Source organism: Schistocerca piceifrons, chromosome 1, assembly GCF_021461385.2.
Source record: "Schistocerca piceifrons isolate TAMUIC-IGC-003096 chromosome 1, iqSchPice1.1, whole genome shotgun sequence".
Classification (NCBI taxonomy): Eukaryota; Metazoa; Arthropoda; class Insecta; order Orthoptera; family Acrididae; genus Schistocerca; species Schistocerca piceifrons.
This window is the reverse complement of record NC_060138.1, coordinates 665200337-665225285: the sequence shown is the minus strand read 5'-3', so window position 1 is coordinate 665225285 and position 24949 is coordinate 665200337.

The following is a 24949-nucleotide window of genomic DNA, read 5'->3' as shown; positions in this document are numbered from 1 at the left end:
ATATAAATTCCTCACGAAAAATTAAAGTCCATTCAGTGATAAGAAAATTCAATGAAACCGAAATATCGGTCTTTGGCCCTGTGCAAAAATCAGAATTAGATTCTTACCTCAGAATAACTGGATGTCAAATTTCTGCTCTTATTCTTCGCCACGGCTTGGAGAAACTGCATTGCAAATAATAATATTCCTTTTTTCTGTGATTTTACTGAAATTTTTCTTCAAAAGAAGTGGAATGAAATGGGAAGTGCAACGAAATCTTTAGTTCAATAAAAAATTAAATTTTTGAAAAAAAATGCTTTTGAAATCAAAATTATTATTGGGGGACTTGTTGGAGATTAATTACAATAAATAAATTTTACATTATCTAATGATTATATTAATTAACAGTATACCTCATTCAGCATCTTGACCAGTGTTGCCGACCGCCTACATCACACAACCGCACTGGGTTGCTACTACTGACCGACCGCTCTGCATGACGACTACTAGCGTACTGCTCTACATGACGACTACTACTGTACTGCACGACTACTACTCGCGAACTGCTACTGACAGAGTACTGCTCTGCATAGCGACAACTAGCGAACTGCCCTACATGACAACTACTACACTGCACTGCACGACTACTACTAGCGAACTGCTCGCAACACTCGCGCGGTCAAGCGCAGACTAACTACGATAAATGGCTCTCTGGTCAGAGACGCTGCAATGCCTCGCCATCGCTGCTGCGTTACATACGTGTTTCATAACCCTCCACTGGGGGGGCAAAAATTTGGCAGCGATAGTGAGTCATTTGGACTTGCCAATAGCGGCAAATATTTTTTTTTTTTAATTAATAAACTTCTACAATTTACAGAATATTTAGATGTAGTACGTAAAGTAAATGTTGTGCACACGCACTAAGTACAAAATATATAAGACAAAGACAAAATGTGAGTACAAAACATACAAATTATTTGACAGATAACAAAGTGCACAGGCACTGAAAAAATTCTTTGGTATATTCAGAACAAATAAACAGACTGGCAAAAAATATTATGTTGACAAGTGACATGAGTGCAGATGCACTGGAGTTGAGAACATATCAGAAAATGATGAAATGTATATACAATGAGTAACAAATGACATAAGTGCATACGCACTGAAGTATTGAACATACAGAATGAGTACAAATCATATTGAAAAATGAGAAAAGTGCACAGGCACTGAAGTTCAGTAGAAAACATATTAACACCTAACATAAGTGCACATGCACTGTAGTTCAGAACATATCCTTAAAATAAAAAATGTATACACAATATAAAAGACAAGAGTGCACATACTGTACTTGAGAACAAATCGAAAAAATAAATGTCTTTAGCATTTTCGCAATAAATAAACATAATGGCAAAAAATCATGTCCAAAGTGCACACGCACTGAAAAATGTCTTTAGCATTTTCACAACAAATAAACATAATGGCAAAAACATCATGTCGACCAGTGACATAAGTGTACTCGCACTGGAGTTCAGCGAATCGAAAAAATGTATAACCCACGAACATAAATGATGTTAACCAAAAAAAATTTTTTTTTTCTTATGTGACAAGAATCAGGATAGGAAAGGGAAGGATTGCATCATGGTTGTAGCACTTTAGATTGCACACAGCTGCTCTGAAAGTCCATATCTTTCCACAGAAGTACAACACCAAGTGACACAACTTGAAGTTCTTTTCCCATCAGAATTTATCAGTGTAGCCAAGACACTGAACTGTCTATAAAATAAATAAAATAAATAAAAAAATATGTTGTTATTTAAATATTAATTATTCTATCTGTATGATGGTGATTGTGATTGCAATTGTAATTAATATTTTGCTTATCTGGAACGTGGACGTTTAATTATTCGTTATCAGACGCTTGACAATGGCTTTTTCGTAAAGGCAATGTTACTCGTAGTCGACCGTGAAATAAAACTGAAATAATCGGACTTCGTAATTAAATCGTTTCCAAAGACTGCTGCGGTAGGTGCGGACTCATAATCTAAATCTCAATATTACAATAATTTGCCAGCCATGCCAATACGTCGTACAGAGGTGATTGTCTACTAAACATAAAAAAGTTACACAGTTAGTTAAATCAGATATATTCAATGAATAAGCCTACAGTTCATAATCCTACTTACTTTTATAAATATAAATTCTTTACAGAATCGAGTGCCTAGTGTGGTTGCAACTCGCAGTATTCTTCTATAACATGAAATATGGCGGTGTGCCAGACAATAAAATAAAATACGTGCTTCTCGCACCACTTCAACCAGAGCTCTCCTTTTTTAATCAAACATAAGAGTAACGTAATTGTGCTTTTGTTTTATCAGCGACACAGCGCTGCAGTTGTGTGCCATAGGCTTTATTTATTTGTCACTGATTATTTATTTAATTAGTATTTCGCGTTTCCGCGGAAACTCACGCTCGGCATGCAAATGTGCCTTTATATGTCGTAGTAATGTTCCATGTTTTCATTTTGGCAGTACATTAGGTTCACCAAACAGTGGGACCATAATAACGTCTTCATCGCTCACGGTGGTGGACAGCATGTCGTGTCAACACCACGCTCTTACAAGGCACACCAACGTAGAATTAGTGCAAAACCAAAGATAGTGCTCCATGATCACTAGGATAAACAGGACAAATGGACATTGCAGTAATTCAGGGTAGTTAGTTCATGAGGTGAAGGACATTATGTCGCATAATATTGACAATTATAGTCTTCATTAGTAGTTTGTGGCATTCATAGCCCAGTTATTGAACATTTCTGTACCAAGTATGTAGTATTACAGAAAAATGTTCATTAATTGTTTTACATAGAATCAGTAGTCTTCTTTTCCTAGTTACAAAGTATAGCATGGTTAATTAATCATTTGTCATTCCAATATAGTAAGAATCATTAGCCTTCTCCTGATTACAAAGCATTATGAAACAATCACATTCTTTTCCAGTTACAAAGTATAGCATAGTTAATTAATTATGTGTCAGTTAATTAATCATTTGTCATTTCAATAGTAATAATCATTAGCTTTTCCTAATTACAGTTAATTAATCATTTGTCATTCTTATATAGTAATAATCATTAGCTTTTTCCTAATTACAGTTAATTAATCATTTGTCATTCCAATCTAGTAAGAATCATTAGCCTTTTTCTAATTACAAAGCATTATTAAACAGTCACATTCATTTCCAATTACAAAGTATGAACATTGAAAACAAGAGCTAATTAATGGCATAATTAATAACAATTCATTGACCGACATTAATTATTGGCACTCAGTGGCCAGCAAGTATTGAATGGAATAAAACATGGTTCATCATTCAGTATTATTCAGATCATTACGAAGTCATTATTAAAAATCAGTTAATTACAGTTATAGCATTAATAATCATGGGCATTATAAGTAGTCTCATTACAATAAACAGTGGCAGTTATTAGCCAGTTACAAAGCATTATTTTATATGTATATTTTTTTTGTATCATTAAGAAGTCATTACTGAAGTGACATACTATTCAGAGCTAATCACCATTACTCAGAACTTTCTCAAACTGGTATCACTATTTGGGACTGGTAATACATTTTTTTTTGTTTTTTTTTTTTTTGTTAGCAATGCATTGCGTTGGGATCGATAATTAATTGCTGAGGCATAACACTATTTGTTTTTGACCTATTGCTGCAAATGAGGATAGGGAACGTCATTCGTCATGAGTCAGCTGTAGCAAGGTTATGTAACAAGGCAGTATATGTGATCACATTCATAAATGATAAACACAAATGGGTAAAAAATAAAAATGCAAGTACTAGAACAGGTATAATAACTAACAGGTTTAGTAAGTATCATGAAAAGCTTCTCCTGGAAAAAATACAAAATGGATTATTGACCTGAAAGAAGAAACGCGCACTATGCTGAAAAGTAGTGAACTTCGAATTAACAGGTAGTGAAATGTGTATAAAAATGTGTTCCATAGCTGTCCTTTCCAAAACTTTCCGTCATCCTACTATGCAATATAACACCTGCTGTCAAAGCAAACTGCAACAAATACTTAAATAACTACGTAGCATAAATACATAACTTCAACATTATCCTCATCTGTAAAGAAAAAACTTCATTATCCATCACTTCATTATCCATATTATCATAACTTCAATATTATCATCACCTGTAAAGAAAAACTTCACTATTCATAACAGCATATTCTTCATCATTATTCATCAGCATTCATTATCATCTGCAAAAATCACTTCATTACTCATTATACAACTATCCCTTATCTCTAGCATATTTCATCACTAAAACTAAGATGTGTAGTTCTGTCTGACAGCCTGCATCAATCACCTTGTATTCTGAAAGAAAAAATTAGTTAAGACTGCTATTCTACGATGATTATAGTATATTCTTGTTAATGCTTGTTAATCCTGATCCATTTACTCTCCCTCATAAAGTTATTGCATCTTCTTTCGTTTATTCCGTAGGTGAAATTCCCATTTCTGTTGAATTTATTTCTTACAATCATCATTTCTTTCTGAAATTGATGAACAAAGATTAATGTCTTGCATTTAAATCATATACCCACTAAATAATGATTGGTTTATGGTGACACAATTAAGCATACAGCATAACATGACAGAAAACGTAATATGTTAAAGACGTTGACAGTGTTCAGATGCAAAAAATGTACACAGAATAATACAATGCAGCAGCAAAAATGTAAAACAGTCACGATGTTGAGATGTCATAAGGCAAAAAATGTCAAAGTCAACTGGTGTGTGTTATATCTTAACTATTTCACAGTGCATACTAACAAAACTGTAATACAATCATATACACAAAAAATATGGAAAATGTTCACGGTCTGATGTGTAACGACAAGAAAAGCGACCTGCTAACCTTACCTTGCCGGGCACTTGCCAAGAAAAAATACGAAAATCATCAGTAATTAGTCAGGTGAAATAATTGTATTAGTAAATGGCATCATAGTGTGTTGAATCATACAGTGGTTTCACTCAATAAACGGTTTAATGTTTGAGATATGGTGATTGCCTTTCGATTTTCTAGTTCTCAAAGTTTCGACGTGTACAACATTGGGGTGAGGGATGCTGCGAATCCGATATGGACCTGCGTATAGAAGTTCAAATTTACTGCACTTACCTTTTAATTTACTGGATAAATAGTGTGTACGTATTAATATCTTCTGTCCAACGTGAAAGTCGCGGCGTCTACAAACCTGTTTTTGCTGTCTTCTCCGGCGCTCTGCGGCACGTTTGATGTTGGTCAGCGCAATGTCAATTATTTCGTGGTGTCTTAGTCGCCGACATTTGGGGAATTTTACTAATTCTTTAATTTTGTTTGGTGGTTCAACGTTTTTCAGTATAACAGACGGAGATAGCATAGCGGATTCATTTGGAATGGAATTAATTACATCTTGGAATGAGAGTATGTGTGTATCCCAATCAATATGTCTTTTGTGGCAGTATATTCTACACAGTTTACCAATTTCTTTCATTAATCTTTCACAGGGGTTCGAAGAAGCGTGGTACTTGGATATATAGATCGGAGAAATGTTTCTGGCTCGTAACATGCGTGTCCATACGCCACATCGAAATTGTGATCCATTGTCAGAAATTACTTTCATCACATGCCCTACATGAGATAGAAAATGTTTTACAAATGCTTTCGAAACAGTTTTAGCAGTAGCTTTGCGTAATGGAGTGAAAGTAACAAATTTTGAAGTGAGCTCAACAGCGACAAAAATGTAGCAAAAACCTCTGTTAGTTCTCGTAATCGGACCAAAAATATCTACAGCGGCCATATGTCTTAATTTAACAGGTATAATGGGATATAATGGAGGAATATGTGAAGTGGTGTCTGATTTAGCTTTCTGGCAAATTTTACAAGACGCTAAAACTCGTCGAATACGTTTCTCCATGTTGGTAAAATAACAGTTCTGTCTCAGTATAAGAAAACATTTTCGTGCTCCGTAATGTGCGTAGCTTAAATGAGTGTACCAAATTAATTTGTTAACCAGTTCGTCAGGAATGCATAATAACCAAATGTTGCTGTCAGGATGAGAGCGGCGAAACAGAATGTCATTGCGTACGGTGTAATGGTTTCGAATCGTAACATTATTCCTATCTTGCCAAAGGTGTTTAATTTCTTTCCACACATTGTCTTTATTTTGCTCTTGTGCTATGTCCTGTAATGACGATGAGATAAAGTTTTCAAATGCAACTTGCTGAATGTACATGACACTGAAATTTGTTTTGCAGAAGTTGGTTGCTACGTCTTGCTGATTGTTGCCGAGAGAACGCGATAGTGCGTCTGCTATAACATTTTGTGTGCCGGGAATGTGAACAATCGTAAAATTAAATTCCTGTAAATAAAGTTTCCATCTGCTTAATCTGTCGTGAGTGAATTTAGCCGAAAGTAAAAGTTGTATTGCTCTGTGGTCTGTGTAAACGGTGGTATGTCTGCCATAAAGAAAGTGCCTAAATCTCGTGAAAGCCCATACAACGCATAATGTTTCAAGTTCTGTAACAGAATAATTTCGCTCAGCAGGTGACAAAATGCGACTTGCAAATGCGATGTTTTTAATTACTGTTGAGCCTTCTTCTTCAATTTCCTGGAAAATGTGTACGCCTAAAGCGGTATTGGAACTGTCGGTGGCAATGGAAAAATTTCTAGTAAGATCTGGGTGCGATAAAAGTGGTGCATTCAACAAAGCATGTTTCAGGTTCATAAATTCAGAGTGTGCTTGCTTATCCCAAGACCAAATAGTGTTTTTACCTGTTAATTGGCATAATCTAGGCGTGTCTAAAGCGGAGTGATGAATAAATTTACGAAAAAAGTTAATTAAGCCCAAAAAACTGCGTAATTGTTTTTTTTGTCGTAGGAACAGTAATGTCACGTAGAGCTTGAAGTTTTTCCGGATCAGGTGCAATGCCTTCTGCTGAAATTACGTGTCCAAGAAATTTTATAGAAGTTTTGCCGAAGTGCGATTTACTGAGATTAACTGTGAGTCCTTGTGCATGAAAAGTTTGCAACAGTTGTTCAAGAATCAGATTGTGTTCAGACCAGTTAGCTTCTGCATTAAGAATGTCGTCTACATACGTCGTAATTCTGTCCTTAATGCAAACGTGTGTCGGATGGCGTCAAAATTAATAACATTTTTCGTGAACAAGAATCTGCGAGTCAAAATTATTGCTTATGTTACTGGAATATGCACTCTGTGCTGTATCTGGTTAAAATCTATCGTACGTGTTATTATTTACGGGAGAATGTTGTGGCATATCCACTATATGAACTGTTCTGTTATCTCTTACTGACGTGTTACGCTTTGGATGACACCTATTGTCTGTTTCATTCATGATTATTCGTTGTTGCTGATGTTGTTGCTGCTGAAAAGATCGACTGTTATTAAATGTACGCTGAAAATTGTGCTCATCATTTTTTTACGTCTGTCGTGATAGTAATTTCTATACGGCGCATTGCGATGCGAGTTGAAATAGTGTGTTGTCTGTACGTAGTTATTTCTTTGCTGCCATGCGTTACTATTTGTTGGGGCTGGGACTATACGTGCACGCGGCGAAACATTAAAGTTTGGTTGACCTTGTAGACTGCATTGTTGGTTAGGTATGCTAAGCGGCAGACTTTCATGCTATTGTGGTGAAAAACATCTATTGTTACAAAAATGTGGTTCCGATTGCTCAAAATTTTATACATACTGATGATTACGATTTTATCTGTAATTAAAATTACGGCGGTAGTTGTCATCACGGGAGTGCCTACTGAAAATTGTCACATTCGGTAAAATATTTGTCATATCCGGTTTTCATTACATATTCTTAATCCTAGATAGAGCAATAGTTAAAGAGCAGTTTTGATAGATATAAAGGATAGTAGAAGAAAAGGCAGCAGTGCAGAAAACTAAAGATGAAACAGCACTACTACAGCTTGGGGCCCTATGCTCGCTACGGCACATATTCATTAAAGCGTAATGAATCCCCTGAGGTCTATTACGTACTGCAAATAAATTTTAGCTTTTGCGTTGCAAGCAATGGCGGTAAAATTCCAAAACCAAATTGTTGTAACCATGTTAATTCAAGTTTCCCCATTACAGGCAATGCTGATGAAAATGCAATAGCAAATTGTCGCATCAGGTTCAAAGCTAGCTTCTGCATTACAGGTAATAGCGGTGAAAGTACAAAAATAAATTGTCGTATACAGTGCAAAGCGTGTACCTGTACGCTGTCATTATTAAATTCCTTACATTTTCTTACAAATGCAAACTGCATATTATCAACGTTCTCGTCACTGAATTTGAGAACACGTTCGGGTTTGTGTGAGAATTTGTTTGTCTGTGTCATTTCGTACTTCAAGTTACGTAGCTTTTCAGATTTTAAGTCGCGTGGCTTTTCGGATTTTAAGTCGCGTAGTTGCTGTAAATTGCTCACATTATACACGCTGCGTGAGTCAGATAAATGTTCGCAAAGTGGTGGATTCTGTGACGTATTGGTGACTGAAATAGTTTTCATCTCTGTTACTTCTTGTTGTAAACTCGATAACTTCCTACGCAACGTGTTGTTAGATGAATCGATCTCATTAATTGTCTGCTGTAAATTTTGAAATTCAGGTGTTTGGTTAAATGAAACCGGTGAAGTATCGTCTGATTTATTGTCATTAGTATTTTCGATAACATCAATACGACTGGCCAATTCATCATATTTTTTAGTCAGTATTTTTGCCTGATCATCGGTTTTAGTGTCAGTGGCATTAATCTGTTTTTGCAATTTACTCGTAGTTTCATTCAGTTTTTTAACGTCAGTTTTGACGACATCGCAATCCTGTGTTAGTTCTAATTGTTCGAATCTGTCTGTCACTGTTTGAATATTTACTGTGTGTGTATCTGTTTTTGATTTAAGATCAGACATTTCATCCCGTAATTCCGCGTTCAACTGTTCTATGGTATTAATTTTGTCGGACACTGTAGTAATATTATTGTCTACATACGTCTTCGCTTTCGCGAACATTTTACGTTTGTCTTCTTGTCTCTGAGCCGTGATTGTTTCCATGACTTGACGTTTTACTTTGTTTTGATCCTGAATAAATTTACGGAAACGCGTATCACTGTTTTGTATGTGCTGATTAAAGCGCTCGTTTATCTGAGTATTCTGCTGTTCGAATTTCGCGTCTATCTTTCATCCATTGTGCGCGAAAGTTCCGCTGTCATCGTTTTAAACTCGTCGCGTAATTCTGTAGCCTTTTCAGAGCATTGTTTAGCGACTGTACTAATTTCCGTTCTAAGTGTTTCTGTTGCGGCTGTTTGCATTTCCCTTAATTCCTGAGCAACAGACTTAATTTCTTCGCTACTTTTTTTGAACAAGCCTCAATTTCCACTCGCAACTCTTCCTTAGTGTCATGACACTGCGCGGCAACGGCTCTTATTTGTTCACTAAGCTGTCTGGAATTGTCGTCTAATTTTTCATTAAGCTGTTTGTTCTGTTCCCTAAGTTGTTTGAGATCTTCGGCATTATTGTCAAGTTTTTCGTTCTGTTGTTTGAAATTTTCATCAATTTTATTAAATTTTTCATTAAACTGTTTAAAATTTTGCCGCAAAAATGCTATAATTGGATCCGATTCAAAATCAGCATTTCTATTCTCTGTGCTATTCAATGGTCGATCTGGAATTGTCTCGTTTTGCGTGACCATCTGGACATTCTGTAATTTACAAAAAGGTTTGCCAGTTAAACATACACTGTCAGTCCCTATTTCGGAATTAAATAAATCCGTCGTACTTTCACTGCACTGACCGTTTTCATTCGAAAAATTTGTTTGTATGTTACTTGAATTTTCCAAACCAGTTGTGTTAAGCTGGGTAGCGCTCATTACAATGGAGCGTCCCGCGTCATCAATTGTCGTCAAATTAACAGAAGAGACAATTGAGTTCGTTTGTTCATCATTAAGATAAAAGTCATCATTAATGGTTGTAATGCACTGATTGTTAGTGAACGCAGGATTGTCATCATTACGCTACGTATCACAATTACTATCGGTCACGTTGTTTAAGTCGGTAATTTCATTCAAAATACCTCGCGATACACTATTCATAGTCTTTCGCGGCATTTTCGCAATAGTCACAATTATTCACAAAAGAAATAAGCACAAATACAGAAAGGCAACAAACAAATACAACAGAGCAACGAATTGCCGTTGACCTGTAGAAAGAAAGTCACAAGATTAGTAAAAGCGTAGCGCCAAATCCTAATTATATCTAAGCAAATAAGAGCAGATATCTGAGTGTTGTTCAAAAGACTCTCAACGAAATGCGATCCTGGACTGGGTGTCGCCAAGTGTAACCTCCCCACCGAAATTTTAAAGAAAAGGAAATACTTAATAGAAATGGGACCCAAACGTAACCTCTCTAGCAATTAAATTTAATGACAATAAAACTGATAATCGCAATCTGACTCAAATATAAATTCCTCACGAAAAATTAAAGTCCATTCAGTGATAAGAAAATTCAATTAAACCGAAATATCGGTCTTTGGCCCTGTGCAAAAATCAGAATTAGATTCTTACCTCAGAATAACTGGATGTCAAATTTCTGCTCTTATTCTTCGCCACGGCTTGGAGGAACTGCACTGAAAATAATAATATTCCTTTTTTCTGTGATTTTACTGAAATTTTTCTTCAAAAGAAGTGGAATGAAATGGGAAGTGCAACGAAATCTTTAGTTCAATAAAAAATTAAATTTTTGAAAAAAAAAAAATGCTTTTGAAATCAAAATTATTATTGGGGGACTTGTTGGAGATTAATTACAATAAATAAATTTTACATTATCTAATGATTATATTAATTAACAGTATACCTCATTCAGCATCTTGACCAGTGTTGCCGACCGCCTACATCACACAACCGCACTGGGTTGCTACTACTGACCGACCGCTCTGCATGACGACTACTAGCGTACTGCTCTACATGACGACTACTACTGTACTGCACGACTACTACTCGCGAACTGCTACTGACAGAGTACTGCTCTGCATAGCGACAACTAGCGAACTGCCCTACATGACAACTACTACACTGCACTGCACGACTACTACTAGCGAACTGCTCGCAACACTAGCGCGGTCAAGCGCAGACTAACTACGATAAATGGCTCTCTGGTCAGAGACGCTGCAATGCCTCGCCATCGCTGCTGCGTTACATACGTGTTTCAACTGTCAACAGCAACACCACGCTTATCTTCACCAGCGACGTCAGCACCAGGCTCACCAGCACATACACCTTAAACACTAGTCTCAACTCTACAGTCATCATCACATCAAACTGACAAGGCTCGAGGCCCTCCACATTCACCAGCGCATGGACCACCAACACCAGTGACAGAATCCACTACTCTGCATATGGTGGGAGAACTTACAGCTTCATCACACTCAAAATTTCACTTCGCTGCCTCTAATAAGGTAACTCCTCTTCATCGAGATTATGGCAACTCCGCAGCTCACAAACCTATCTGCTACTTGTCATTGACCCTCAAACATTTTCCTTCACTCTACCCACAAAGAAAAAGATTGCGAAATATCGCGTTACCGAAATAGCCACAATACCCACTCCAAATAAGATCCAACGCCAAACTGACATCACTGAATATACAGGGTGGTCCATTGATCGTGACCGGGCCAAATATTTCACGAAATAAGCGTCAAACGAAAAAACTACAAAGAACGAAACTTCTGTAGCTTGAAGGGGGAAACTAGATGGCGCTATGGTTGGCCCGCTAGATGGCGCTGCCATACGTCAAACGGATATCAATTGCGTTTTTAAACATAGGAACCTCCATTTTTTATTAAATATTCGTGTAGTACGTAATGAAATATGAATGTTTTAGTTGGACCACTTTTTTCGCTTTGTGATGGATGGCGCTGTAATAGTCACAATTTTAGACAAACACTTGGTAACACGTAAGTTTTTTAAATTAAAATACAGAACGTAGGTACGTTTGAACATTTTATTTCGGTTGTTCCAATGTGATACATGTACCTTTGCGAACTTATCATTTCTGTCAACCTCAATGCATTTGGCAATATGTGTAACGACATTCCTCTCAACAGCGAGTAGTTCGCCTTCCGTAATGTTCGCACATGTATTGACAATGCGCTGACGCATGTTGTCAGGCGTTGTCGGTGAATCACGATAGCAAATATCCTTCAACTTACCCCACAGAAAGAAACCCGGGGTCGTCAGATCCAGTGAACGTGCGGGCCATGTCATGGTGATTTGACGACCAATCCACCTGTCATGAAATATGCTATTCAATTCCGTTTCAACCGCACGCGAGCTATGTGCCAGACAGCCATCATATTGGAAGTACATCGCCATTCTGTCATGCAGTGAAACATCTTGTAGTAACATCGGTAGAACATTACGTAGGAAATCAGCATACATTGCACCATTTAGATTGCTATCGATAAAATGGGGGCCAATCATCCTTCCTCCCATAATGCCGCACCATTCATTAACCCGCCAAGATCGCTATGTTCCACTTGTCGCAGCCATCGTGGATTTTCCGTTGCCCAATAGTGCATGTTATGCCGGTTTATGTTACCGTTGTTGGTGAATGACGCTTCGTCGCTAAATAGAACGAGTGCAAATAATCTGTTATCGTCCCGTGATTTCTCTTGTACCCAGTGGCAGAACTGTACATGACGTTCAAAGTCGTCGTCATGCAATTCCTGGCGCGTAGAAATGTGGTACGGGTGCAATCGATGTTGATGTAGCATTCCCAACACCGACGTTTTTGAGATTCCCGATTCTCGCGCAATTTGTCTGCTACTGATGTGCGGATTAGTCGCGACAGGAGCTAAAACACCTACTTGGGCATCATAATTTGTTGCAAGTGGTGGTTGACGTTTCACATGTGGCTAGAACACTTCCTGTTTCCTTAAATAACGTAACTATCCGGCGAACGGTCCGGACACTTGGATGATGTCGTCCAGGATACCGAGCAGCATACATAGCACACGCCCGTTGGTCATGTTGATCACAATAGCCACACATCAACACGATACCGACCTTTTCCGCAATTGGTAAACGGTCCATTTTAACACGGGTATTGTGTCACGAAGCAAATACCGTCCGCACTGGCGAAATGTTACGTGCTACCAGGTACTTATACGTTTGTTACTATTACAGCGCCATCTATCACAAAGCGAAAAAAGTGGTCCAACTAAAACGTTCATATTTCTTTACGTACTACACGAATATGTAATAAAAATGGGGCTTCCTATTTTAAAAAACGCAGTTGATATTCGTTTAACCTATGGCAACGCCATCTAGCGGGCCAACAATAGCGCCATCTAGTTTCCCCTCTCAAGCTAGACGAGTTTCGTTCTTTGTAGTGTTTTCGTTTGATGCTTATTTCGTGAGATTTTTGGCCCAGTTACTATCAATGGACCATCCTATATAGAATACCTCCCTACTTCAGACCAGATCACACACCATCACAAATTTACACCGTCCTTCTATCCTAACCTGATCCAAGATTCATGAAACCAAAGTCCCTTTTCATTGAAATCTGAAAATATGAGGGTTGGAACTTAAATAATGGCATCTATTTTGTCACAACCGATACAAAAGAGTTACATGTTTGCACCTGTTACTGTCCTTCAAAGTAGTCACCAGTGTTGTGTAGAACCCGTTGCCAGCGATGTGGAAGCCGTAGTGTACCGTTAGCAGAGCCTGTTCTGTTGATGGTGCGAATGGAGCGGTCTACTGCCTGTCGAATCTCTGGAACAGTTCTGAAACGAATGCCACGAAGTGGTTCCTTCATCTGCGGAATCAAGTCAAAGTCACGAGGACTTACGTCCGGGGAGTATGGTGGATGATGGTACAGTACCTCCCAGTCCCATGACCGAACACAGCAGCCACAGCTTGCGCTGTATGCGCCCGCGCATTGTCGTGCAAAATGATGGGTGGGTTGCGCAGAATCTATCGCCACTTCTTTTGCAAAGTTGGTCGCAGGTGATGCTCCAAAAACGAACAATACTGTGCATTGACAGTCTGCCGTGGAGGAACGTAATGCGTTAGGATAACACCATCACAGTCGTACACGAGAATCACCATAACTTTAGACCACTCCATTCGCACCATCAACAGAACAGGCTCTGCTAACGGTACACTACGGCTTCCACATCGCTGGCAACGGGTTCTACACAACACTGGTGACTGCTTTGAAGGACAGCAACAAGTGCAAACATGTAAATCTTTTGTATCGGTTGTGAATAAATAGCTGCCACTATTAAAGTTCCAACCGTCGTATGTACCCAATACCTACAAAGCTCCAGTTATTCCCTGCAAATGGTCTCCCTTTCATTACCATTCTCAAGTCCTATCAAAAAACAAGCATTACCTTTGGTTCACAAGCCTCCATCCCGCCACTAAAAAACACGCCTCCCAAACAACCCCAAAACTCCACGACATCCACTTAATGTCACTATTGTCATAAAGGGAATCGACTCACAAATAATCAATGAAGAATTAGTCAGGAATCAGCACACGTGCCGATCTTTAAATCAGGGTGCAGAAATTTTGGTGCTATTTACCTCGTTAGATTTTTACAGAATTCTCCACCTCTAGTGACTAGTGTATTTGTGTACCATCATATGTATACAGTCAAGTTATCTAGAGCAGCTCCCCAAGCATATCGCAGCCAACGGTGGTTTACATAAAGAGTGTATTGTAATGAATAGCGAATACGGATGCAGTTGAAAGTAGGCGATACGAGAAGCAAACAAGTGTCAGTAAACTTAGGTAGGCAAAAGAATCGTTTGCGAGACAACTGGTCCACAGAATAAATGTGCCATTGTAGTCTCATGGTTGACAAATTCTTGTTCTTATTCAGGAGTAGAAACAGATTTGCTTCCCAAGAAAAGTTACCTGTCTGACTTTGTTTTAATCGATCATAAAGTGCAATATTTGGTATGTTCAGCTCATTTGATAAGCTGTTCATTGCTTTCCCTGACTTCCCTAATCTTAGTCCTTTCTTAGGCTTTCCTCAGTCCATTAGATAGAAGATCTCACTTAAATTAAAAAAAAAACTTTCACCTGAAATGTTAGTGCATGGGGAAATATCGACGCCCTGTCTATGTTGCTCCATATTCGTCTATCGGTTACTTCAGATATCATGAGGGAGTCCAGACTTCAATAGCTTTGCTAATGCTCAATAAGTTACTCAACTCATGGTAAAAGAAGCAATAGAAAACGTACTACCTACATACATGATAGCTGTTACCGTTAAAAACGTCTTGAAATGCTTTTCTCATTTTAAATATAAGCCAAAAATAACGTCAAATCCAACAAAAATGAATTTTTAGCGCCACAGTAAGACTGTCGTTTACGAGCACTCATCGCCCCTGCAGCCTACTTCTGGTGTCATCCGTTACGCTGCAGTACTGTCTTCTGCTGACTAGATTACTCAACTGAGAAAACAATGGTGTCGGTACTGGCTGTTATGTCGGTGTTCTTCCGGTCGCCCATAACTACAGATAATGGCATATGAAGCAACAGCTTTTTTTTTTTTAAGTATTTCTTCGATGTATAAACTGACAGACAGATGAAAGCGAAATGGATGGAAAAAAAGTGAGTAAGTTGTTCAATATTTCAAAAGTAATCGCCATAAGTATTAACACTTTTCTCTCACTGCGAGACAAGACGGGCACCAACTTCATGGAAATATGAATGAGGTTACCTACGAAACCATGACTGTACCCAGACGAGAACCTCTTCGTCTGCAGGAAATCGACGGCCACGAATGTCTTTTTTCAGGGCTCTACAAATTTGTAAATCGCATGGAGAGAGATCGGGAATGCATTGAGGGTATGTAAGGAACTCTCAGCGAAACTTCTGCAGCGTAGTTGAAACAACAGGCTAGCCAGCTCCAGAAAAGTCATGATGACCCGCCGCTCATTGAGTTCCTGGAACACTGCGTCACAATTATAGCATTTTGATGCGTGGACACTTCGCAAAAATTCAACTACGCCATCAAGTTCATCAAGTTCAAACGCACAGAAATGTGGACGGACGACATCATTCTGTTTTAGGATAGTGCCAGCCCACATGTTGCCAATGTTGTTTCGATAACGCAGCTGGAGTTTCGCTGGAAAGCCTTTACATCTCCTTCATAAAGTCCCAATCTCTCCCCATGTGATTTACATATTTTTGGAGTCCTGAAGGAAGACATTCCGGGCCTTCGATTTGTTGCGGAGGAAGAGGTGCATACCTGGGTACAATCATAGTTCCGTAGGTAACCGCAAACGTTTTTCCATAAAGCCACTGAACGTCGTATCTCACAGCGGGATAAATGTATTAACAGTTATGGCGATTCCTTTTGAAATGATAAACAGTTTTTCAGGGAGGTATGTCGGTCTCTGCAACTAAATGGAAGGCAGTTCGTTTTTCGCCATATGCGTTTTGCCTCTTTTACTTATGAAGTATCTTCAGTAGTCTGTAATACATATTTGTTTTTGTCGTGGTAGGCAGGAGAGTCAACACCGTGTTACTAGAGGAAGCCGAAAGGCACGCCTTTTAGCTCACGCAGGCTGGCGTGAAGTCTGGAACAGGACAAGGAAATTAGACTTTAGAAAAAACGGACGTAGCTGGTGGAATAGTTAACTTTAATCCATTAATGGTGAACGTCGCTCTGGACGGTACATTATTCACAGTATCAATAGTAACTGGTAATGAAGCCTTGCTAGGTCGTAGCAAATGACGTAGCTGAAGGCTATGCTAACTATCGTCTCGGCAAATGAGAGCGTATTTTGTCAGTGAACCATCGCTAGCAAAGTCGGTTGTACAACTGGGGCGAGTGCTAGGAAGTCTCTCTAGACCTGCCGTGTGGCGGCGCTCGGTCTGCAATCACTGATAGTGGCGACACGCGGGTCCGACGTATACTAACGGACCGCGGCCGATTTAAAGGCTACCACCTAGCAAGTGTGGTGTCTGGCGGTGACACCACAGTTTTATGTATAAAACAAATGTATTATGCAGTAATTACAAGTATATGATGTTATTCTCTTGTATTTCAGCTTCGAAACAGCTTTAGTAGTACAAATTTCGTGAGGTTAAAAATGGTTCAAATGGCTCTCAGCACTATGGGACTTAACTTCTGAGGTCATCAGTCCCCTAGAACTTAGAACTACTTAAACCTAACCAACCTAAGGACATCACACACAACCATGCCCGAGGCAGGATTCGAACCCGCGACCGTAGCGGTCGCGCGGTTCCAGACTGTAGCGCCTAGAACCGCTCGGCCACCTCGGCCGGCCTCGTGAGGTTAAGTTATCGTTTGGTGCTACTTACGATTTCCAATGTTGCTGGTCCATGTGTGTGGTCCTGGAGATGTCTCCTCGGTCCCCATACTCCAGATTGCGAATAAACAGTTTCATTACATTTTTCCATCTGTCTCGTTTCCATTTAACTTTTTGTGGCTAAAGAGCAGCAGTCTTGTTACTACCAGCCCAACCCCAGTTGGTGGCATGAAATAGCTAAGAAAAAAGGAAACAAAATTCGGAAGGGTTTGGAGCCCCGTATGCGCTATGCGCATTGATACTGCAAGGGCTACTCTCCTGTGCCTATTCACACGTCAGGTTTAGACCTCCATTGTCGCTGTCGTCAAGGAAACTGGTACCAGAAACAGCATTCCTGCTCACCGAGCAGTGAAAGTTAATTGTCACACGCGGAGCAAGGTTTCGTAGCCTCATGAACAGAGGGTCTCGCTGCTCACCGACAACGCCCCCTGCGTTTGCCTGGAGAGGAAGAACGGATGGCAGTGGCCGCGGTTACATCGTGGTCGCCATCGCTGTCGTACTAGTCTGTACCCACACACATTTCTGTACCAGTCAACGTTCCTACATCTGATAGTCACGCTTTCTGCCCTTATCGCTGACACATAAAATAGGCTAACAACAACTCGCACAGGGGTTTGTAAACAATATTTCTTTCCGTCCTAGATTCGTGTGCGAAATGGGAGAGGAACTTGGTTGTTTACTTCAGTGTATAGCATGAAGGGACGTTATACGCCAAGTTTGCGCCAGTCGCAAAGGTCCACACTGTTAAGTTAGTAAACGTTGTCTGACCAAACTGTTACTGTTATGACCCACCGTCGAGCTATCTGGACGCCTTAATGATGTGTTTCTGCGAGAGAGAGAGGGCGAGGAAGGAGAGAGGGAGAGAGAGAGAAAGAAAGAGAGAGAGAGGGAGGGAGGGAGACAGTGGACAGCAGCGCAAGCTGTTTCGTAGCCGGACGGACAACACAGCGGCATAAAATTTGATGACGGCCCCATTAATCGTGTCCGCTGGCAGCCGCTGACGTATGAATAGTCCTCCGCGATTATTCAGAGGACGCCTGGCCACGTGCGGCCCCGCCGTCAATGCTGTCATCCAGTCCTGATCTTCCATCATATGTAGATTAATTAAACGGCGCCCGCACACAAGCGACGGGTGCAAGAAGCGTGTTTGTCCGGGCTTTGTGCGGTTCGGAGGGCTCGGAGGCGCAGAATTTTTCCTTTATAGATGGGACTGATGCTGCGGACATACAGACATTTCAAATGGCTCGGCATATTCAAAGGCGACATACAGCAACGGACAGAATGATCAATAGTGCCGTTCACACGTGTGTTTTGATATATTTCACGGTTTCGTTATTATCCTTACATTATTATCATCCGATGCATTAAGACTGAGAAGGGTAACAGAACTTTTGAAGGCAACCAGCATCCATAAAAAAGAAAAGAAGAACACGTCATAACAGAAAAATTACACGACAGTTTGTCTAGTTCACTGATCACAATCAAAGAACCATTATTATGTCACCAGTTGCAGGCGCACAGCATATTCGATGGAATCATCCATGACCAGTTTGATTTTCGCAAAGTCACGCCTGTTAAAAACGTAATGAACGCTGCCCCTGTATTGCTAATGACTTTCGGTACAACTGTGTATCTGCCATAATATTGTACAAGCTGGCGCCTTTGGTCTCTGCTACGTTTAGTTACTGCAGGAGCCGAACAGTTGAATAATACGACACGATACCGACACGATACAAAAAGATAATAATATCAGATTACCAATGGTTACATTCAGCGAACTATCTGTCTCTGGGACTTGGGTGAAAGACAGTTTCAACGGATGATGTAATAGTAGTGATATCAGCTGGAGATGACGGCATATGCCATCCTCTCATGCATGCTGCAGTAATGTCATAAGTTCAAAATATACAGGGTGAACATTAATAAAACCGACAAACTGCAGGGATGAATTCCTGACTGGAAATGGAGGAAGAAATATCCTATGAACATGGGTCCGGCAACGGACAGGTTCGTGCAACAACAACAAGTAGTTCTGGAACACAGTATAGAGCGGCATCGCATCCCTGTCAAAACAAATGTTCAAAGTGGCCTCCATTGGATGCAATGCACGCGTTCACACGTCGCATCGTGGATTGCCAGATTCTTTCGCACATTTCGGCCTCTCTCCGAATAGCGTCATGGGCGTTGTGTACGCGCAGTATCACCTCAGAAGCTGGTTCAGCGTACACAACGCTTTTCAGATGTACCCAAAGACAAAAATCCAGGGGGTTTAAGTCCGGTGATCTACCAGGCCATGGTACAGGGCCTCCGGATCCTATCCAACCCAGAGAAGATGTTTTTGAGGTGTAGGCGAGCTGTAATGTGGAAGTGGGGATGTGCTCCGTCATGCAGAAACCACGTTACCTGCCGTATTACGAAAGGCACGTTCTCAAATAGCCCATGCAGAGTATTCTGCAGGTATGTTCCGCTGTCGAGGCGTTGTGGAATAATAACCGGTCCAGGTATGTGGTCGCCGTGAATCCCTCTCCACGCGCTGATGCTGAACCGATGCTGATGAGACGCCTCGACCACTCCCCGAGGATTGCCTGCAGCCCGCAGATGACGATTATGCAGATTGATGATGCCAGTTCTAGTAGAGGTTGCTTTGTCGGTAAAGAGGACTAATGACGGATATCCCATAATTGTGATGGCCTGGTGCAAAAAACCATCGAAAAAATCCTTCCCGTAGAGGGAAATCCGCTCCTGATAATCCTTGCACTCGTTGCAGGTGACAGGGATAGTAACGGTTGTCATGCAGGATACACATAATCGTACTTTGGCTTAGACCATGTTGGCGGGCCACTTGCCTGCAGCTTGTACTGGGATTCGTCTCAATATCCTGTAGAACCTGGTCCTCCAAATCTGGTGTACGGACAATCCGTCGCCTCACTGCACATTCGTCTATCTGAAAGGATCAATGATCACATGAACGCCTAAAAAGGGCTTTAAATGTTGTTTGTTGTGGATGGTGTCTGAGTACTTGTTTTGGTATAACCATGCTGTCTCTCGACCGTTTCCATTCACTTTGCCGTGTCCAGACATCGTCTCGGCTTGTTCCCGAGATGAATACCGGACCATTGTGCTGTTTACAGTATGCTGCGTCAGTCACACAGCATGCAATACACAAGCAACAGACAGTACGTTGTCAGAGGCACTATCATTCGTCATTGCTATACACTTGCTCATAGGACCTTTTTTCCTTCATTTCCAATCAGGAATCCATCCCTGCAGTTTTTCGATTTTATTAATGTTCACAATGTATTCTACATATCACGATTTATAATTCACCGCTGGATTTCTCCAGACTATCCTGTACATTACAATCTTCAGCTTTTCGCATTCAAATTTGTCCTTGTTTCTCTATGTCGTCAATGCATCGTCCACTGGGCCATTTGCTATCACAAGGAAAGAAACACAAAATCTTCTTCATCCACCTCTGGTCGTTTCATTCCGATATATTCCCGATCATTGCCGGTGGTTGGCATGGATATAGTGGTTAGTAGAACCATGCAAAAAATTCAGAATGGGTAAATGTAAGGTGTTTGAAAAAGAACTCCCCACATTTAAGTGTAAATTAAATGGGGAAATTAATGAAAAATTACATCAATGAGTACATATCACGAAAGAGAATTCCTTCAAGTTTTGTTTAATGTTAGTAGACGTCAACGTGGGATTCATTTTTAGCCCTGCACAAGGCCGGCGCCGGCCGCGGTGGTCTAACGGTTCTAGACGAGCAGTCCGGAACCGCGCGACTGCTACGGTTGCAGGTTCGAATCCTGCCTCGGGCATGGATGTGTATGATGTCCTTAGGTTAGTTAGGTTTAAGTAGTTCTAAGTTCTAGGGGACTGATGACCACAGTAGTTAAGTCCCATAGTGCTCAGAGCCATTTGAACAAAGGCCGGCCGCTGTGGACGAGCGGTTCTAGGCACTTCCGTCCGGAACCGCACTGCTGCTACGGTCGCAGGTTCGAACCCTGCCTCGGGCATGGATGTGTGTGATGTCCTTAGGTTAGTTAGGTTTAAGTAGTTCTAAGTCTAGGGAACCGATAACTTCAGATGTTAAGTTCCATAGTGCTTAGAGCCATTTGAACCATTTGTCCCAACCGCCGCGACGATTCATTCCCGTAAATCAGGGCCGGCTGAACGCTGCACAGTGTGCAGACGTGCGGAAGTGCTGCACATGTGCGACAGCGACATCTGTTATTAGACGTGTGTCTTAAATCAACGGCGGCGGCTCCACTTCCCTGTTTATGTGGTACAAGCAAGAGCGCAACATACCCAGTCTCATTTACCCCTGGTAACAGAGAAGTACTGAGCAATGGCAGGTACTGTGAAAAAGCAAAGGACGGGAGATCTATGTTCTCAGTCGTTTAAAAACGACTGGGAACTGCAATTCTTTTTTGTAGCCGTTGGTGAAAACTCACAGTGTTTGCTGTGCCGCCGAATAATAGGCGGCCAGCGTAAGTTTTCAATTGAAAGACACTACAATACTTATCAAAAAGACGAGTGTAGTGTACTCAACAGTGAAGAACGGCAAGCAAAATTAAATGTCCTTAAGAAAATGGATGAGACACATCAACTCGATTATCATTTCTCATGACCAGTGATAAACGTGTGTGGATTTATTCCTTTCCTAATTAAAAATTATTGTTTACTAACTGTGCATTATTGCCTCATTCTGCTCCATGTTGCATTATTGTCAGGAAAGTTGGTCATTAAACCGATTTTTCCAATGTATACTTACATTTAGGTTTTTTTTTAATATGTGAAGGGCTACGTTCAACTGAAGTCGACAAAACATAACATTCATCTAATTGTCGGTTATTATGCAGATTTCAGACGGAACTGATGAAAGATATAGCAATAATGGTATTGAAATAACAGGTGATCATCGAAAGATCTGCGGTTATCATTCTATTTAGAGGTCAGTGAGACAGAAATTGTGTGTGTGTAACTGAGGGCACCGAGAATTAGTTATGGGAAACCTTGCATTAGTTTAGTGTTATTTGAAATCATGAATAAGGTTCGTTGGAAGTCGCTAAGTGCTCTCTTTCTTAAATACTAGATCAAAAACATTACGCGTATTTACGTGCCGTCAGTCAAGCTGCCTTAATAAAAACCCACGGTTGTTAACTGTATTACTTGTCTTACTGGGTTAAACTGTTAACATAAAAGTAGACGTCTCAATGAGTAGACTGTGACAGTATTTTAAATGTTTAATACGCGAAATACCTTCCCACGGTTGGCTTGCAAGCTGTGGAAAGAGCACTAGAATGCGCCGGTACAGAGTATCCCAGCAAGTGGATAAAGCGACATCCGTGCGTAGAAACATGCACTACATGAACGGCGTGCACACTGTGACCCGGAAGTTGCACATGTGCAGGAGCACCGCACGCGTGCAGAAATTTTGGCCGGCCCTGCCGTAAATGTTTGATGTCTCTGATCTTTTCACTGTACACAAAATTTTTTATGTCACACCAAAAGAAAAAGTCCAGTGGGGTTAAGTCTCTGCTTCGTGGTGGCCAAGGTATTGGGCCAGCCCTGCCTACCAGTTTCCTTGAAAGACTTTAGCCAATGACGGAAATTTTTTGCTGTAGGTGGTTCTGCACCACACTCACGTCTAAAATTACGTTGCACTATTGTAATGGACTCAGGTTTCACAAGCCAAATAAGACACTGCACTTTCTGTTGCGGAGTTTTTTTTTAATCTCATTTTGTTCGTGTTTGTTCGTTGCATCTGCTCGGGGCGGACGTCGTAAGACATCCGTTTAAGTTCGTTGTTGATCCATTAACTCAGTTTTTTTATTACAGAAGGCAGCTAACCCTCTGACCGAACACGCTGAGCTACCGTGCCGGCTGCTCTGCACTGCACTGCACGCACGCCGGACTGAACTGAGGGAAGAGATGGAAAAAAAAAAAACAGCACTGGCGCCGTCTCTAGGTCAAGCAGACCTGCCAACTGCAGGGGAGCCAAACTTGGAGAGGTGATGGATCAAACACCACAAACTAGAATAGTGTACGTCACTTTGTACAGATTCTAGGACACATTAAATCTACGGAGATATTTTTCAAACCCCCTGTATACATTCTGGATTTGAGAGAATATATATACAATGAGATAACGTTCGTGGAACAGTTGTGCTAACTGCACTTACAGTGACAGTGACGTAAGTAGCATAGGTTGTCTCCTACTTTTGGATGAGCTGCTCTGACAATTAGTAACCCGTCTGCTCCAACACGGTGGACAGCAGCCGCGTCTCGTTTTGGAGAGCTACTCTTACAAAAGGTAATGCAACCATTCCAGAGTAGGGCAGTATCATCACGGACATGTAGTGGCGTTACTACCTTAACATTCTGACGCAGCTACTGTTGCGCATTTGAGAACGATGCGGTCCCAAATGGTGAAGCAGCTAGTTCAAGCGTCGTGATCGCTGATAATCACTGTAAGATATAGCAGCCGCTCTGTTAGGGACAGCAGTTCTACCAACATTCTCCGATGTATGAACACATGCATTTACGAAAACATATGACAGAGGTAACTAACCTTAATAAAAGAACGAAGAGAAGTGGCGCGAAAAGCGCTGTACTTTGTTTCTGCACTTTTTTTTTCAATTTCGCGGAAATCGAGTATTCTGAACGCTTCCCATAGAACAACATTAAAACCCGTTTTTCAGACAGTTAAGCGCTTAATAACTTAAACATTCTGCGCCAGTTTTACACTTTAAAAAGAATTAGTAAATCTTTGGTTCAGACAGTGTTTGTCTTTAGATCCCGTTAGTCGATTTTCAGGCGCACTTACAGCACGGAAATATCAGTAGACATTTATCTTTTCTTCGATACTCGTACTGTAGTGTTACCAAGTGAAGTTTATCCAAATGAGTCTAGACTGTCTACAATACCTATAACAGTGTTGTATCTCAAGTTTCCCTTTCTTTGTGGAAAGCCTCGGCGTAGAAGCACTTGAAACGGATGTAGATAGATAAATGGCGAAAAGAAAAAAGAAAAACGGGGCGAGTGTAGACGAATCAGTTAGGCAGCAGAATACGGAAGAGACTCATGCACCATCTTTGAAAACTGTGTACCTTGGAGCTTTTACTGTTGAGCATTCTGAAGCAACATACAGTCAGAACCGTACGTGTTCTATAAAATCACTGAGTTTTTCGTTTTCTTTCAATTTCGAATAACTCTGAATAGTGTCAGTGTTATTCTTGTTTGCAAAAATTAAGAATTACGTTATAAATCCAAGTGTTATACAATCCAAAGTATGTAGTTTAAATTTCTAGTAATTACACTATAGATCCAAGTGTTATATATATTATCCATAGTACGTAGTGTAAATTTCTGTTATTTACAAGAGACATGAAACTGATTTCAATAAGCGATTTGCTATCTTCGACAAACATGACTCTAAATTTCCGAAATATGTTAGGTACCTGAATTTTAAACGAAAAATACCTAGTAACACACAACATTCATTACATTCGTATTGTTTTTATTTTTTGCATTAATTTATTACA